Source organism: Carcharhinus amblyrhynchos, chromosome 14 (genome assembly GCF_965287045.1).
Source record: "Carcharhinus amblyrhynchos chromosome 14, sCarAmb.v2.hapA, whole genome shotgun sequence".
In the NCBI taxonomy this organism is placed as follows: Eukaryota; Metazoa; Chordata; class Chondrichthyes; order Carcharhiniformes; family Carcharhinidae; genus Carcharhinus; species Carcharhinus amblyrhynchos.
In genome coordinates, this window is record NC_137337.1 from 78,662,466 (window position 1) to 78,679,868 (window position 17,403).

The 17,403-nt window shown below is 41.9% G+C and overlaps 1 protein-coding gene across 3 annotated transcripts in view; it reads left to right on the forward strand.

Annotated features, from left to right (window-relative positions):
- Positions 1 to 17,403, forward strand: part of LOC145352322 (uncharacterized) — a 71,880-nt gene that overhangs the window by 16,549 nt on the left and 37,928 nt on the right. The gene's annotated exons all lie outside the window — the stretch shown is intronic.

Here is a 17,403-nt window from a genome sequence, read left to right on the forward strand (position 1 = left end):
TAGAGTCCATTTAGTTGGAATTAAGGATCAACAGATCATGTTTCTAGGTGTATAGTATAGACCACCTAATATTGGAATGGTGTTAGAGGAACGTATTTGCTACAAAGGAATTGTGGAAGCTCCAATCCTTCTTAGGAAGGAGAAATTACAAAAGGACACAGGTTCAAGGTGAATAGGGAAAAGTTTAGGGGAGACATACCAGGAAAGTTTTCACACGGGTGGTGAGTGCCTGGAATGCACTGCCAATAGACGCAGCGTTCAAGGTGTATCTTGATAGACACATGAATGGGAGATGAACAGAGGAATAGAAACCACATATGGGCAATAATTAGAGGGTCTAAATAAGGACTAGGAATCAGTGCAAGCTTGGTGGGCTGAAGGGCCCGTTCCTGTGGCAGCATGGTGGCACAGTGATTGGGGCAGTATGGTGGCACAGTGGTTAGCACTGCTGCCTCACAGTGCCAGAGACCTGGGTTCAATTCCAGCCTTGGGTCCCCGTCTGTGTGGAGTTTGCACATTCTTCCTGTGGGTGCATCGATTTCCTCCAGGTGCTCTGGTTTCTTCCCACACAATGTGGATATGCCGGCGTTGGACTGGGGTAAACACAGTAAAAAGTCTGACAACACCAGGTTTAAGTCCAATCGATTTATTTGATAGTAAACTCACTAGTACTTTCTACACTCCAGAGATGCGTGGGTTAGGTTGATTGGCCATGGTAAATTGCCCCTGAGTGTCAGGGGGATTAGAAGGGTAAATATGTGGGGTTACAGGAAAAGGATCTGGGTGGGATTGTTGTCAGTGCAGACTCGATGGGCCAAATGACCTCTTTCTGTACTGTAGATTGTATGGTTCTATGATTCTGTGCTGAATTAATCTTTGTTGATGTTCTGCATGTAGACTTTTAGAAGGAATTTGATAGACTGCCACATAATAGACTAAAGTCCACGAGTGTGAAGGAACAGTGGTAACATGGATACAAAATGGGTGAAGGAACAGAAAACAGAGAGTAGCAATGAGTATTTTTGTAGACTAGAGGGTAGTTTACTGTGATGTTTCCTAGCCGTCAGCATTAGAGGCATTGTTCTTTACTCAGTGATCTGGACATGGGAGTTTGGGGCATAATTTCAGAGTATGCATTTGCCACAGAATTCAGAAATGAGGAGGACTTCAGGAAGACATAGACAGCTGAAATGGATAAGTTCACCTTAGACAAAACTTAACAGCGAGAAATGTGAATTGGGCAGGACAGAGTCGAAAAGTTTACGTTTTGAGTGGAACTGCAGTTGAATTTCATGGACGTTCAGGCTGGTTTGGGTATTTTGATGAATCAGTCGAGAGAATCTGTTCCGAATGGCAGAAGAATCAGTAACCAGGGGGACTAGCTAGAGTAAGCGCGTACAGTTATGGGGAATAGGGCCTGGGTGGGTTGATGGTCAGTGCAGACTCGATGGGCTGAAGGGCCTCCTTCTGCACTGTAGGATTCTATGATTCAGAGGACGCTGATTTAAAATGATTGGTAAAAGAACCACGTGGGAACATTTTTATTCATAGCAGGTTGTTGTGACTCGGAATGCACCATCTGGAAGGATGGAATAAGCCGATTATATAGTAACACTGAAATAAGAATTGAATATATATCCGATTGGACGTTAGGGAGAGAGTAGCTCGACCAAAGAGCTGATAGGTGCATGATGGACCAATTGACTGCCTTCTGCATTGAAATAGGTTATTCAAAATAGTTTGAATGGGAATCTAATCAAACTCCAGAAATGATGCAATGATATTCTGATTAGAATGTTTTGAAATAATGTGCTTTCCACTTCTGGTTCATGTGCAAATTTTGCAGAAAAGAAATATTTTGGGAGCATTAGGAATGTGACCTAAGGACGCAGTACATAAAGCTGGCATGGAAATTCTTTGGTGTGTGTACATTACATATAGACAGATTAATACACGTTCCATACAAGTGATTACACGTACTTAACATTGCTTTATGGTTTTACTCTGAACCTGCTAAAAGCCTGAAAAATAATTTGACTCAAGATAGAGACCTATAAGCAAAAGTTTACTGGTTAATGCATACGTTATGCTTAATATTCTACACCTTGTTTTAAACTATTTTTAATGATCATTGATTTTGCGACCTTACTAAAAAGTCACCTGATGGTGATTGATGCCAAGATCAAGAAAATGAATATTGCCATGGATTATTTTAAATCTAATGAAAAACAGAATCAGGACAATCCGTTAAACGTATCTGGGTTACATTGTCTAAGCTTGATTTTCCTTTAGCCCAGAATAAATATGAAATTAATGGACTATAATGGCGATAATGGAATTAATCTTTTATGCTTGGGAAAGAAAGTTACTTTGCCAAATGAGCTGCATTGTTAAGTTTTTCATCTTTGCAAGCAGGTATCTGTAACAAAAGTTTTCTATTTAATGGCTGTGATATCGTGGTTAGTGACAAGGTAACGATGTTCATCATTGACAAAGAACAAAGAAAATTACAGCACAGGAACAGGCCTATGGACCCTCCAAGCCTGCTCCGACCATGCTGCCCAACTTAACTAAAACTGCCCTCCCCTTCCGGGGACCATATCCCTCTATTCCATCCTATTCATGTATTTGTCCAGATGCCCCTTAAAATTCACAATCGTATCTGCATCCACTACCTCCCCCAGCAGCTAGTTCCAGGCACCCACCACCCTCTGTGTAGAAAAAAACTTGCCTTTTGCAACTAACCTGGAGGATAAGTCCTCATAAAGATCTAGCGATGTTTGTTGTGCAGATTTCCCCTTTCTGGTATAAACCTAGTACCAGGTCAACAGGATCTGTAGGAATCAGGCAGCAGTGATGTTCTCACTCAGGGTAAGCAGGCAATCGTACTGACGTATCCTCACAGTCAGCAAACCAGGAAGTTAATTGCACTGATTGTCTATGAAGCAATTTAAAACGGTGAAAGGTAGTGAAATAAAAATTGGGACATACACATGATTATGGAGAAAAGACGGGAGAATGGGGTTGAGAAACGTATCAGCCGTGATTGAATGATGGAGTAAACTCGATGGGTAAAATGGTCTAATTCTGCTCCTATAGTTATGGTCTTATGAGATTAAGGTACTGTAGGAATTGAAATCTCATACAGTTTATAGAAAATGCATTTTTATGATTTTGTATTCTGTAGAATATTTTATCGTATTAGAGATCCTCGTTGAAAACACAACTGCAATTCATTCAGAAAGTTGTGACTTTTTCAAGGGCTTTTAACACAGCCCAAACTGGCTCACGTAACACCAGAGTACCTAAACTGTGCCACACACATTCATGTCACTAACTTGTGCATTGCTGTTGAAATAAGCACTGAATAGCAAGATGGGCCCTGCAGTAACTTTCATTAAAGATCCAAGCAATGAAATTGCAGCCAAGGTAATTATTAAGAAAAAATAAAAGTTTATTTATTAGTCACGAGTAGGCTTACATTAACACCACAATGAAATTACTGTGAAAATCCCCTAGTCACCCCACTCCAGCCCCTGTTCAGCTACAAGAAGGACAATTTAGCATGGCCAGTGTACTTAGCCAACACATCTTTGGACTGTGGGAGGAAACCCACACAGACACAAAGAGAATGTGCAGACTCTGCACAGACAGTGACCCAAGCTGGGAATTGAACCTGGGTCCCTGGCTCTGTGAGGCAGCAATGCTAACCACTGTGCCATCATGCTGCTCGACCTTCCATTGTTGTAAATTGTTCAGAGGTACTTGATACATTTTAACTCAGTTTCTACACTTGTGTTTAATTCCAGTTTGCTTTTACTTCCCATTTATTTCTCAAAGTAACTCTGCATTGGAGAGACCAAACGCAGATTGGGTGATCGCTTTCCTGAACACCTTTGGTCTGTCTGCAAGCAGGACCCTGATCTTGTTGTCGCTTGCCCCTTCAACAGACCACCCTGCTGTACTGTCCACATGTCCTTCACAAGTCAGCTGCCAACATGCCTCCTTCCTCCCTCAATCATGATTGGGAGGCATTGGGAGAAGCGAATGCAATAACCAGATTGAAGGAGGTGCGTGGGAAACGCTGCTTCCCCTGAAAGGGGTGTTTAGGCTCTGAGACAATGAGCAGGGGGGAGGTAAAGGGGCAGGTGTTGCACCTTCTACGATTGCATGGGAAGCTGCCATGGGCAGGGGGTGAGGTGTTGGGTGTGATGGAGGAGTGGGCCAGGGTGTCCCCGGAGAGAGCAGTCCCTGAAGAATGCTGACAGGGGATGTGAGGGGAAGATGAGTTGAGTAGCGGCCTCGTGCTGGAGTTGGTGGAAATGGCAGAGGGTGATCCTTTGAATGCGGAGGCTGCAAGGATGAAAAATGAGGACAAGGGGGACCATATCCTGGTTCTGGGAGGGTGGGGAGGGGGTGAGAGCAGTGACCCGGAGGATGGGTCAGATGTGGTCGAGAGCCCTGTCAGTCACAGTGGCTGGAAAACCACGATTGAGGAAGGAAGGAGGCATATTGGGTGACTTGTGACAATAATAAATAAACAAACTTAAAGTGTGAATTTTGTTCCAGGTTATCATTTCAGAAAGCTTTCTCATTACTGAGGTTAAACTAACTGTGCTGTAGTAGCTGTGTTTATCCGCTATCAGATTAATACTGATCATTGATCAGAGGGAAATGGTGATTTTTGTGATCATTGACATATGTATCTAATGAAACTCCACATCAGTTGTTAATATTCATTTAAAAGGATGTTAGCCTTGTATTCATTATGAACCATTAATTTTTTGTTGTATTAGTTTTTCAAAGCAATCCCCATAGCCAAGTATCTGACAGAATTAGTAATGTGCCCATTTTAATTTATTTTACTAATTCATTTGTTTTAGAATCATCTTGTTAAATTTCTCTCGTGGACCACATGGTAGCTTAATATGGATAAATCATGGCTTTTGTGGCTTTACAGAACAATCATCATATTTAATTACTGTAATTAATAAGGAGAGTTATGAGGGTTGTGATATCAGTCTGTATTTAACAATTAAATTTAAACAATTACACAGAATGCACAATACTGAGACAAGCCATTGGGTCTGACAGGTCCATCCGAGTATTTATGTTCCTGCTTCCATTCCAACCGCCATCAGCCTATCATTCAATTCTTTTCACTCTCGTATTCATCTAGTTTTCTCTTAAGTGACTCTATGGTGTTTGCCTCAATTACTTCTCGTGGTAGTGAGTTCTCTATTCTAATTCCTTTTTCCTCTCTGGGAAAGGGGTTGATCCTGAATTCCCTATTGGATTTGTCAGTGACTTTCTTAGATTTGTGGACCCCATAGTTTTAAATGTCTCACAAACGGAAGCACCCCCAGGTCTAATCTAACAAAGTGGGTTAAAGAATGGAAAATCAATTGCATGTAAAGAATGGCTGGTGCGCAGTGGCAGATATTCTGTTCTTAGGGATTCATAACCATGCTAATCCTACACTTACCTCAGTTTCAAACACTTCGAGGGTCACCAGATAGTGCTCAAGAAAGAAATCCATTCCACTCAAAAACAATGAAGTCCTGAAGTTCGGAGAATTCTTTTCTACAGCATTGCTGAAGCACGTTTCATTTCCTTGAACATTGGATTTTTAGCACTTTCATTTGGTGAATTTTCCAATGTTTCTTTTAACCTACTGTATGTAATATATATTGGGGGCATGTCCCTTTAAGAGAATGGGACAGTGACCTGGGACTCAACCTCCCCCATGGGTGGAGCTTGCCTGGTCTGTCTTGTGCTGGCTGGGCTAGGATTAGAATGTGTTACTAAACTGTTCCAGTTAGTTTACTGCCACTGACCTGGTGGTTTATTATTAGTCTCAATAGCAGACCATGGAGGGGATTTTCCAACCACACGCACCCCAAGACTGGAAAATCCCATCCAAGGTTAATGGACCTTTGCGAGGTCCGCCCCTGCCTGCTGTGTGACAGGCGAGATGGAAGAATTCCGGTGCACAGATATAACCTGTAAAACTCTGCTGAATATTTTTCTGATAATCCTGTGCTCTTTAATAAAGTATTCATTTCCAAACCAGTCAGCCTAATCCATGTTGTTCTTTAGATCCTAGCCAAAAGTGAACTGAAAACAAAAATCATTCTACACTTCAATTATTAGAAGAAACAAAACTGTCTCTCATGGCTTGTCAAAGCAGAGACAATGAATGGAATTGTGTGTGTCAGGGTGACGTACGTACACGTATATGAATCGGGTACTGGAGTAGGCCACTCAGCCCTTCCAGCCTGCTCCACCTTTCAGCAATATCATGACTAATCTGATTGTAACCTCAACCCCACATTCCCACCTACCCCCGATAACCTTTCACCACCTTGTCAATTAAGAATCTACCTCGCTCTGCCTTAGAAATATTCAAAGACTCTCCTGCTGTCTTTTGAGGAAGAGAATTCCAGAGCCACCAACCTCCGAGAGAAAAAAAATTCTCCTAATCCTTGTTTTAAGTGAGCCATCCTTATTTTTAAACAGTGACCCCCTCCCCCTTCTAGATTCTTCCACAAGAGGAAACATCATCTCCACATCCATCCTGTCAATGTACCTCAGAATCTTAAAGGTTTTAATCAAATCACCTCTTATAAATTTTGTAGATTAAAATCTAACTTCTCCAACCTTTCCTCAGCAGACAACCCACCCGTTCCTGGTATCAGTCTAGTAAACCTTCCCTGAGCTGCTGCTAACATATTTACCTTTTTAAATAAGGAGGCCAATACTCTACACAATCCTCCAGGTGTGTTCTTACCAGTGCCCTGTTCTACTGATGCATAAACTTCCTACCTTTGTATTCAATTCCTCTTGCGATAAATGATAACATTCTATCAGCTTAACTAATTACCTGATTGTGCACCAGACCAGGGTTTTAAGTCAATTCAGATTGTATTGGCTCCATTCTGAATGTGTGATCTTCCCTGCCTGAGTTTCCCTCTCTGCCGAGGTGATAAATGATAGCCACTTCTGCAATGTTAAATTACAGTCAAAGTCCATTACTTTGTACATCTAACATCTAAAAGGCAATTCATGGCTTTAAGGGGAATTGAGATCATTTATTCCCCAGTTTTTGAAGTTGCTGCAACAAAATTAGTGTTGAATATAGACAATGTAATCATTGACGCGCTTGTGGTTAGCGATGAACATCTGGTCACATCTCACTGGCCAGATGTTGCTTTCCGCCTGTTTTAGGTGGACAGCCAATTGGTGGAACATCAGGGAGTCTCAGGATTAGCAACCACCTGTGCCAGAAATCCGGCCCTCCCACACCCCCAACCCCTCCACTCCCACCCCAACCCCCTCCCCCTACTCCCAAACCCCACTCCCATCCCCCGATTCCATCCCATCCCATCCCACCCCGACTCCCACCACCCCCATTCCCATCCGCTCACTCCCTCCACTCTCATCCCCCCAACCCACGCTCCCACCACCCCATCCCATTACCTCCACTCCCATCCCCCCACTCACATTATCCCATTCCCATTATCCCATTCCCATTACCCCACTCCCACTCCCCACCACTCCCACCCTTCCCGCCACATCCACCACCACTACTCCCACCCCCCCACTACCACCCCCCACACCCACACTTCCACACCTCCACTCCCATCCCCCACTTTCCATCCCTCCATCCCCATCCCTCCACTCCCAACCCACTCCCACTCCCTCACACTCCCACGCCATCACTCCCAACCACCTACTCCCTCTGTACCCCACCTCTCCTACTCTCACCTGCCACTCCCACCACCCTACTAACCCCCCCCACCCTCACATCCCATTATGATCCCCCAACACCCACTCCCCCGAAAACCCATTCTTGCCGCTCACATCCCCCCCAAGTCCCATTCCCCATTCCCCAACCACTGACTCTCCACATGCCCCCCACTCCCTCCCCCCAACTATCCCACCATTCCCACCACCCCACTCCCATCTGCTCGCTTCCCACCCCACTCCCATCCCCACCCGTTCCCACCACCCACTCCCATCCCCCCCAGTCTCATCCCCCCACTCTCAGCCCCCCCACTACTATCCACCCCAAACCCACTGCCATCCCCCCACTCCCCCACTTCCAACCCCCCACCCCCCTCCCCATTCCCATCCTCCCCCCACTCCCACTCCAACCTCTCCATGCCTACTCCCTCCACGCACACCACCACCCGCACCACCCCCGCCCCACCACCCCAATGGCCATATCCAAAATTAAAATTGACTTCATTATTCACTGACTCTGAGAAGCGCCATAGAAATCTGCTCCTACTAAACCATGCCTGATAATGGTCACACTATAGTCTACATTCAGCTGATGTTTGTAAAGCACTTGTTTACCAGTAAATGTAGTCTCACATTAGAAGTTTTTGGCTAACTCTCTTCAAGATGATCGAAGATATCTTTTTTAAATTGCAAGCAAAAAGCAGATACTATTCAAGCTTTGCTTTGACACCTGCGGCTAATAAAATCATCTGAACCTTTTCATTGAATTTAGCGCCTCAGTACTTCCTCCCATTGATCTATAATTTGATGTATTATATCACTGTAACTTTATTTGGAGTGAAGGGAGTAACCGAAATTTATAGAACGCATTTATGGATGTAGCTCCAATTCTGGAGATTGGAATCTGTGGCTGTTGTTATAAACTGATGTGTGAGGTTTATATGATTTACTATAGTGGTTATTGTAAAAAAAACCTTTAAATCAACGATCCTCAAGTATCTGAACTCTAGTAATTCCCGTTTGTATAATTATTTGATTGTGACTATCAATGTGTATTTAGTCTTTTATTCTTGTCATTAATTGTAACAATGTTAAAAATTAAAAGAAATTCAGAGCTTTTACAAAGGAAAAAATGATATAAATGTGACCTATTAAATTTATAGAGAAGAATTCAATCCACTTTCTGTTTCATAATTGTCACAACATTATAAGAAGGACGTGAACACACTGGAGGGGGTGCGGAGGAGATTTACCAGGATGTTGCCTGGGATGGAACATTTAAGTTATAAAAAGAGGTTGGATAGGCTTGGGTTGTTTGGTCTGGATCAGAGAAGACTGAAAGATGACCTGGTCGAGGTGTTCAAGGTTATGAAGGGCATGGTCAGAGTGGGATAGGGAGCAGCTGTTCCCCTTAGTTGAAGGGTTAGCCATGAGGGCACACAAGTTAAAAGTGAGGAGTGAGAAGTTTAGAGGGGATTTGAGGAAAAGCTTTTTTACCCAGAGGGTGATGAAGGTCTGGAATGTGCTGTCTGGGAGGGTGGTGGAGGCAGGATGCAGCCTTACCATTCTGACTTTTCTGCTGTCAACCCACAATTTACCACAAATGGCATCTGCTCCTTTTATGCTACTGATGCTACCCCCAGGATTTGTCAATCAGACACCTCCCAGCAGCTTGGGGAAATTGAATTGTTGGTCTGAATTTATCAGAGAAGAATGATACTTGGTACAAAAAATCAATGTGGCATTAACTCAAGAATTGGACTTTTTTCATTTTCCGCATAAACTCGTACACTGATTGTGATGTACTCAGTGAATTTACAGCCTACAATGGTAAATGAAATGAATAAATAAGAAACTCAAACAGCAAAATAGACCCCCTCCCCCCAACACTGTTGTATCCTCCAATAGCCCCAACATCATCTCCATCCCTTCAACAATCCCCAACCTCCCCCTCACTTTACTTTGCAGCTTTACCCCATCCTTCCAACAGCATCGACTTGGCTCTAAAATAGAGCTTACATTTACCAAGAACTCCAAGAGTCAATAATTCATTGCAACTATCAATCAAATTGTGAAATGGAAGGCATCCCACTGTGATAATGGGTCATTGTGAGATCAATCATGCAGCATTAATCCAGAATGAAAGCTATGAGATTTATGTCAACAGACAGATTGAAACAACAAACAACTATTTTGTTTAAAAACTCCAGACGTATTTTCAAAGGTTTAAAGTACAGGAGTTTTAAATGCCTTCATAGCTTCTTTTGGCAGCTCCTCTTAACATGTTCTTCTGACAGTTTTCTCTGACGGTTTTGACAATTGATTTTGACAGTTCCAATGAGTTTGACAGTTAATAAGATTATGAATTTTTAAAAATGTTTATCTATACCTACTTTTAACGGTTCCAAAGGGCACTCGATCTTCCCCAAAAGTGTGCCAGGATGATATCCGGAGGGATACCGTACACTTCCACATGTACGGTGGAAATGTACACCTGGCTATCCAAAGAAATGGGCAAAGTTCTGATCTACTCTTACCAGGTCTAATTTGCAGAATTCGGGTTTCTCACTACTGGCCCACCAAAACCTGACATCACAGGAGGCTGCTGATGATTTAAATGGCGTGTTGCTTCCGTGAAACATGCGTGTATGAAATGTGGCCTGGCTCCCATTCCCGCCCCTGTGTAAATGGAAGGAAAATGTTCGACGATGGGACCTACAATTTTCAGGCATTTTTTTTGTCACAACGGAGAGGCTTTCCATTATGGAGAAAATCTGGGTCTAAGACTTTTAAGACTTAGTGCCTGGGATTCTCTCGGGTTGCTGTGCTGCTCAAGCAGTGCTGTGGACTGGGTGACACCAGCAGGAGGCATTTCGCAAGGCTTGTGACACATATTCCACAGGCCGCGTGGATATACAGCAGCTATCGGCAATAATGTAGGAAGAACACCCTTTTTGGGTTGCATGTTATAGCAAGTGAAAAAAAAGAACACTACCCGTTCTGCTCAGCCTGCAGTAATCCCTTTAAGGATGCGAGACCTACCCATTTTAAAATTTGCATATGAAGTGATGGTCACTTGCGTATTAAGGGATTGGCTGGAATCCATAACCTGACATTGTTTCCCCCCTCTGTCCAAAACTATATTGACACAATAGTTGGCAATTAAAACTGATTTGTAAACTGTTGGCTTCAAGGGAAAGCCAAATCATGATTTTGGTTTGATTTATTAATGTCACATGCACTGAGGTTCACTCGTTCTTATGCGCTATACAGACGCAGCATACTGTTCATAGAGTACATAGGGGAAAAGGAAAAAGAGGGTGCAGAATATAGTGTTGCAGTTACAGGTAGGGTGAAGAGAAGGTTTAGCTTAATATAAGACAGGACATTCAAACATCTGATGGCAGCAGGAAAGAAGCATGTACTATATCTGAATCAGACTATTAGTTATTTAAATTTGCAGCTCTTGAGAAATGAAAATCTGTCAGAACTGATTGTGAGAATCTGTATAACTATATCTGTCTACGTTTCTGTATCTTACACCACTGATGTATTTCCTTATTGATCTTTTCAATCAGTTTGCTCGATAATTTTGGACTATTACCAGCCTGATGTAATACTTTATCCACTTACCAACAGATGGGAGAAAATACTTTGGAAAAGCAGGTTAATTCCGTAGCTAAAGGCATTCTCCAAAAGGTATCCAGATCATGTTACCAAAAGGTTATCTCTGAGGAATTGGAGAATCGCCCGGAAGGTAAAATACAGGAATTGTAAAATCAAGAGCAAGGAAGGCAGAAGAGATTTTTAAAAATATTTAATAAGCTATTAAACTAATAATGAATCGTGCTTAAAGGAAGGAAGACACTGTGCGTCACTGAGGTTGGCAATGATAGTTCCTTTAATGGCAAATCAGTTGTCACAGTAAATCGTTCATTAGTCTTCTTACTAAGACAGTGGCTCCTGTCTGTAAACCGACAGGCAGGCAAACAGGGCAATAAAAAAAACGCAAACATCATTAAAGTAATATTTGACCTTGTTGTTTCCACTTAATATACTATTAAGTAAGAAAAAAAATGATTTGTGCTGAAACTTAGTAAAACAGATGGAAAATTAAATGTGGTAAATTGATGAGACAGTGACTGTGCCGTTGCTCTGTACTTAGCAAACGTCTGCAAATGCGAGACAAGCATCTAGTGTCTGTTTTTAATACTGTTTCTGAAACATTACACTGATTACAACATCCCATATTAGATAAAAATCTAGACATGATCTAAGAAGCAAGAAGTCAAAGGTGACAAATTTGCGACTTTACTTACCTTTTAATTATATGATTCTTGTCCGAATGTAGGGGGCCAGATTTTCAGTTTTATGCCCAGGTTGTGACACAGTTATTGCGAATCAATTGCCCCATTTTCTTTGATTTTAGTGCAGATGAAATTTGGACAGTCTCTGAAACAATTAACCCATCTTCACTGATTTTATGCTTGGACATCAAGTTGACAATCTTTGTTTTTTTAAAGAAAGAAACCAATTCAGAAAATCATTATAAAATTATGAGAATAATCCTAATACAAGTCAATCTGTGTTGTTTACAATTTAAAAAAAAATCCACTTTCAGCAGTTTATATTTTTCTTCCTTGCCTTTCCTGTAATAATATCATGTATCCCTTTTGATTTCTCCTCTCCCCACAAGATATTGGTCATGCTTTTGTTATTTAACTAAAATTTTGTGAATCCATTTTGAAATTGCATGAAGCATTTCTTGACCTCATCTTTGCTCAGTGCAATGGGAACATAGAATCCCTGCAGTACAGATAGAAGCCATTCATAGAGTCATAGAGGTTTACAGCATGGAAACAGGCCCTTCAGTCCACTTATCCATGCTGCCCTTTTTTTTAAATCCCTAAACTAATCCCAATTGCCAGCATTTGGCCCATATCCCTCTATAACCATTATACCCATGTAACAATCAAAATGCTTTTTAGAAGACAAAATTGTAGCTGTCTCTACTACCACTTCTGGCAGCTTGTTCCAGACACTCACCACCCTCTGTGTGTAAAAATCCCCCCTCTAGACACTTTTGTATCTCTCCCCTCTCACCTTAAACCTATGCCCTCGTTTTAGACTCTCCTACCTTTGGGAAAAGATATTGACTATCTAGCTGATCTGTGCCCCTCATTATTTTATAGACCTCTATAAGATCACCCCTCAGCCTCCTATGCTCCAGAGAAAAAAGTCCCAGTCTATCCAGCCTCTCCTTATAACTCAATTCATCAAGTCCCGGTAGCATCCTAGTAAATCTTTCTAGTTTAATAATATCCTTTCTATAATAGGGTGACCAGAATTGCACTCAGTATTCCAAGTGTGTCTTGTACAACTTCTACAAGACATTCCAACTCAGAATTCCAACTGAATCCCATTCAGCCCATCGAGCACCAATGAAAATCCCCACAATCCCACACATTCACCCTACTAATTCTCCCTGACACTGAGGGGCAATTTAGTATGGCCAATCCACCTAACTTGCACATCTTTGGACTGTGGGGGAAACCAGAGAGCCTGAAGGGAACCCATGCAGACATGGGGAGAATGTGCAAAGTCTTCACAGACAGTGACCCAAGGCCAGAATTGAACCCGGGTCCCTGAAGCTGTGAGGCAGCAGTGTTAACCACTGTGCCACCGCGCCTCCCATAATCTTTGCAACAACATAAAAAATATGTACAATTCCCCCAGTACAATGGGAGAAAATGTACGTATTTGGGAAACCACAAAGTGCTCAATATGTTTTGAAAAGGAGTAGACTGAATTCTTTACATTTTTGAATATAAACAGCATTAGGATTCCTGGAACAGTCTATATCAGTAGATTGTAGCAAGGGTGTGTAGCAATTAATTGAAATTCTTTCAACGGAATTAGAAATTAACTAGTGACAAAACATATGCAATTCCAACGATGAATGAAAGAAAACTAAATGAGCCATGAACAAATAGGTACAACATAAAAAAGATAAGAAAGGCGAATGTGTGGCTGATGGATTGGTGTGGGAGAAATGGGTGTTGAGGGACACTGTCAACAACATTGGAAAAAGAGAGTTGTACTGTTGGGATGGTCTTTACAAGAATCACACTTGGACCAATGACCTGATGAGGCTGTGGACAGGGCTTTAGATTAAGTAATGATGGTGGTGGGTTCACATGAGGGGAGATTGATTGATTGATTTATTATTGTCACATATATTGGTATACAGTGAAAATGATTGTTTCTTGCACGCTATGTAGACAAGACATATCATTGATAGCGAAGGAAAGGAGAGTGCAGAATGTAGTGTTACAGTCATAGCTAAGGAGTAGAGAAAGATCAACTTCATGTACAGTACATCCATTCAATAGTTTGACAGCAGCAGGGAAGAAGCTGTTCTTGAGTTGGTTGGCATGTATCCTCAGACTTTTGTATCATTTTCCCGATGGAAGAAAGTGGAAGAGAGAATGTCCAAGGTGCATGAGGTGCTTAATTATGCTTTCCCGAGGCAGTGGGAAGTGTAGACAGAGTCAGTGGATGGAAGGCTGGTTTCTGTGGGCTTCATTCATGACCCTTTGTAGTTTCTTGTGGTCTTGGGCAGAGCAGGAGCCCATACCAAGCTGTGATACAACCTGAAAGAATGCTTTCTATGGTGTATCTATAAAAGTTGGTGAGAGTCGTAGCGGACATGCCAAATTTCCTTAGCCTTCTGAGAAAGTAAAAGCATTGGTCGGCTTTTTTAACTATATTGTCAGCATGGGGATATATGGAAGGTTGAAGAGAATGGACAAGGCTATAGTGCAGGATAAGTATCACAGGTAATGGAAACCAGAGTGTGACAGCAATGAATGCAACTTTCAGGATAAGGTGGATAAATTGATACCAGAAATAAATATAAATGCGCAAGATAAGGTAGCCATTACAGAGACCATGGTTGCAAAGCGGCCACAATGGGACCTGAATATTCAAGGGTATTTGATATTTCAGAAGGACATTAACAAAGGAAAAGGAGGATGGGAGTCCCTGTTACTAAAGGATGAGATCGGTATAGCAGTGAGAAATGGCCTTGGCTCAGTGTTTCGTGATGTGTAATCTGTTTGGGTGGAGCTGAGAAATTTCAAAAGGAAGAAATCCCGAGTAGAAAGAGTTTATAGATCACCTCTTGACAGTAGCTATTCTGCAGGCATGCAACAAGTTACTGCAATGGTTATAAGTGATTTTAAACTTTGTATAGATTAGACAAATCAAATTAGCAAAGGTAGCATGGAAGGTGAGTTCATTGGCTTATTTTGTAGAACAATATGTTCTGGAACCAACTAGGAAAAAAACTATTTTAGATCTGATAATTGGTAATGAGACTGAATTAATTAAGGATCTCATAGAAAATGATCAGCATCCAGGATTCCTCCTGTAAGTGAGTTTTTTTCTCAATGTGAATTACTTAATTACACTTGATCCATTGAAGTACCCAGGATTGGATGAGAGCATTCCTCATCACAGACAAAATATATATTTTTTTTGTCTGTAATGTGAGCTTTATAAGTGAGGTGTGCACAGATGTAGTACCAGCCCTCGAACCTGATTGAACAGTTGTTCTGAGAGAATGAGGGTATTAAATTATAATTTATAAATCACATTTATTTAAAGTGGAAATTGAACTGTAGTTATTTTTCACCACAATAGATATAAAGGAATTGATGCTTGAATAAGTCTGGATTTTGTATAATGTATTTCACAGATCAAAAGATTTTTTAAATTTGATTTATTATTGTCACATGGATGAGTATACAGTGTATTGTTTCTTGCGCACTATACAGACGAAGCATACTGTACATAGAGAAGGAAAGGAGAGAGTGCAGAATGTAGTGTTACAGTCATAGCTAGGGTGTAGAGAAAGATCAACTTAATGCAAGATAAGTCCATTCAAAAGTCTGACAGCAGCAGGGAAGAAGCTGTTCTTGAGTCAGTTAGTATGTGACCTCAGATTTTTGTATCTTTTTCCTGAAGGAAGAAGGTGGAAGAGAGAATGTCTGGGGTGTGTGGGGTCCTTGATTGTGCTGGTTGCTTTTGCAAGGCAGTGCAAAGTGTAGACAGAGTCAGTGGATGGGAGGCTGGTTTGAGTGGTGGATTGGGTTACATCCACGACCGGGTGCTGGAATAGTTTATTTCAGATAACTCTTGTGACATCACATTTGTACTGTAATTTCAGCCCCTCTAAGCTCAACTAGAACCACTTAGAATCCGGTAGGTTCAGTAAAGCTGGTTTCACAGAGCTTCACGAGTGGGGAATCAAACTCCAGTGACAAACTCATTTGAGTTCATATTTCTGATGTGCAATTTTTTTAATACATTCGTGGGACATGGGTGTCGCTGGCTGGCCAGCATTTATTGTCCATCCCTAGTTGTCCTTGGAGGAAATTTAAGAGTCAACCACATTGCTGCGACTCTGGAGGCACGTGCACACCAGATCAGGTAAGGACGGCAGATTTCCTTTTACGAGTCTGATTGAAGATGTGCACCAAGAAGGGTGGGCTCTCAGTGATATATTTAGACAGATAAGGTCCCATCCAGACCTTCATGATTTCAGGTGAGGCTCCACCTCCAAGCCTATCTCACAAAAATGAAATGGGCATATCACTATTCTGCAGAACTGGACTGCTTCAGAGTGTCTTTTAAAGCAAGACTGTCAATATAGACCACTCCACTCACCTTTTTCTCTGTATATTTCTATCCTTTTATTGCAGCTGCCTGTTTGGCCTACATATTTTCCTGGAAATGTCCAACTACTGAAGAAATTGCATCGTTTGTCCACTTGTGAAGTAGGGTCAGAAGCTACCAGTTCATTGGCTCAATCTCTCATGCTCCACACACCCTAAAGTATGTCCAACTGCAGAATGAGTGGAACAGAGTGAAGCCTTAACAATCCCACTAGTCTATAATAATACAAAAGCATTGATATATGCGCAAAATCTTCTATATTCACATTTGACAGAATGTCACAATGCAGCAGCAGAGAAAAAAATCCATCTGTAGCTAAAGAAAATAGATTTTACAATGGTTGCAACACCAAAACATCTCAATTAAATTACTTAGCATTTGAATAAGGGCTAATGCATCTGTTCTGTTTCTGTGCACTCAAATTAAATCCGAATGTGGCAGAAGGCTGGGTGGCACTGTGTAGTGTTAGAGACCCTATCTGACAGCTGAATGAGAGACAAGTGCTGGGTCCAGATGTTCTCGTGCTGAGACAGAGGAACAGCAGAGGAAGAAACAGATCCTGAACGCTGGGTCCAGCTCTCTCCTGGGACATCCTCTCACAATGTGCCCAGTGACCAGCGGGTTGGGAATCAGTCGGTTTGGTCACATGGAAGTAATTAAGGCCACAACGTTGTGTGATTTCAAGAGGAAATTAGATGTAGTTCTAGGGGCTAAAGGGGTCAAGACATATGGGGGCGACAGGGGGATTCAGGACATTGAATTCAATGATTAGCCATGATCAAAATGAATAGCAGAACAGGCTCAAAGGGCTGAATGGCCTACTCCTGCTTCTGTTTTCTATGTTTCCATGAAGACGTATTGCAGAAACACCTGACTCTGAGTAAACATCGTCCTTGGATTGAGGGAGAGCTGATGGGT